Below are 1,765 nucleotides of genomic sequence, written 5' to 3'. Positions count from 1 at the left end.
GTAAAACTGATATTCTCCCATGTAAACTATCAATTCACAATAAACATATCACAATAAACTTAAAAAACAAAACAAAACAAAAAAGTGCTCATAAAGAGGAAAAACAAGTGAATCTTATTGTCTAATAACCCTCAAAGCCTTTCTTGTTAGGACCTATGACTCAGAGCAGTATCTCAATTAAATTAGATATTTATATACAATCAGAACTACTGTGTTGCTTTATTTTTCTTTCCATTTACTCATTTTAAAATTTAGTCTCATCCCAAATTATAATGTTCTGGAAATAACTGAAATGCTAATGACATATATTTAACATGTCACAATTCTAAACATTCACCGTATGTCTGAAATGATTACTTGTACCATCAGTTTGTTGTTGTTGTTAAGTACCGTGGAGTTGGTTTCGACTCATAGTGACCCTGCACAGGGTTTCCGAGGCTGCAAATCTTTACAGGAGCAGAAAGCCTCATCTTTCTCCTGTGGAATAGCTGGTAGTTTCGAAGTACCGACCTTGAGGTTAGCAGCCCGATTCGTAACCACTACACTACCAGAGCTCCTTGTAATTAACACATAATCTACATTCAACATAAACTCACATCTTAAAGCAAAGTTTCAAAGGCCAAATTATAATTCGAATGAACTAATAATAAGAGATGTCTCCATGTTTCATTTGTGCCATCCATCAAAAATTCTGAAGCTGAACACACATCATTTAATGAGAAAACAAAACTAAAACCCTTTAGATCTCTCCTTCTTAGGTCGTCCACGTTTCTTCTGTCCTTTCTTTCCCTTTTTCGTGGGAACTACAAACTTTTAGAATGCATTTGTGCGTGTTTCAAACTAAAACTAAGTCCTTGCTTAGGTTTACCGACATTCTCAAACCTGGATTTGAATTCTGTTGTTTTAATATTTCTTTACTGACAGAACGCATGACTCTGACTTTTCGTCCCATTAGTTCAGATTTAATTTCATAGCATGATGAAAAGCATCTGTATTCTCAAACAGTATATATCCAAATCCTTTGCCAATACCAGTCACTTGGTGTCTTATAATTCTCACTTCCACAGTCCAAAAAGTGTTCCTCAACAGCCTCTTCAATTTTGTTAGGGAGATTCTCCACAAATACTGATATCCTGTTCCTAGATGAGCTCTCAGTTGAGAGATCAACTCTAATACGAAATCTCGTCTGCAATTTGGACCCCATTTCTTTTCAATGGTTTTGTGCATTCTCCTCCTCAAACACAACATAAGCATTAATATTTGTCTGATCGAGATGAATTTTACATTTTATTGCTGCCAATTTTTTGGATAGAGTCCCCTCTGAATCAGAGAATGAAATCATATAGATTTTATTTGTCCATACACTTTATTTATTTTAAGGTTTTTATTGTGGATTGAGTGAAAGTTTACAGGGCAGATCATCAGTTTTACATTCAACAAATCATAAAACTTGTTTCATTACAATGATTATAATCTTCATGTACCACCAGTTAACAGTATTTCTCTCTATTCATTTTAGCTTTTAAAAAACAAACAAAAACAAAACACAAAGACCACTTAGGCATATATAATAACTTACACCTCCAAACACTTCCTTTTGATATAATGATTCCATGTATTCCTTCCATCTTCTCTTGATGCATTCTGCATCATTCAATAATTTGCCCAGAGAATCTTTCAATAACGAAAGTTGAGGCTTGAATTTTTTTCTTCAGTTCCCCCAGTTTGAGAAATGCTGACCGTGTTCTTCCCTATTGGTTTTCTA

The 1,765-nt window shown here is 34.2% G+C and overlaps 1 pseudogene; it reads right to left on the bottom strand.

The window, feature by feature from the left end:
- Window positions 1–729: 729 nt before the first annotated feature.
- Window positions 730–1,765, bottom strand: part of LOC102822141 — a 6,349-nt pseudogene continuing 5,313 nt past the window's right edge.

The sequence above is a fragment of the Chrysochloris asiatica genome, unplaced genomic scaffold, assembly GCF_000296735.1.
Source record: "Chrysochloris asiatica unplaced genomic scaffold, ChrAsi1.0 scaffold00231, whole genome shotgun sequence".
Taxonomy (NCBI): Eukaryota; Metazoa; Chordata; class Mammalia; order Afrosoricida; family Chrysochloridae; genus Chrysochloris; species Chrysochloris asiatica.
This window is presented reverse-complemented; position numbering and strand designations above follow the sequence as displayed.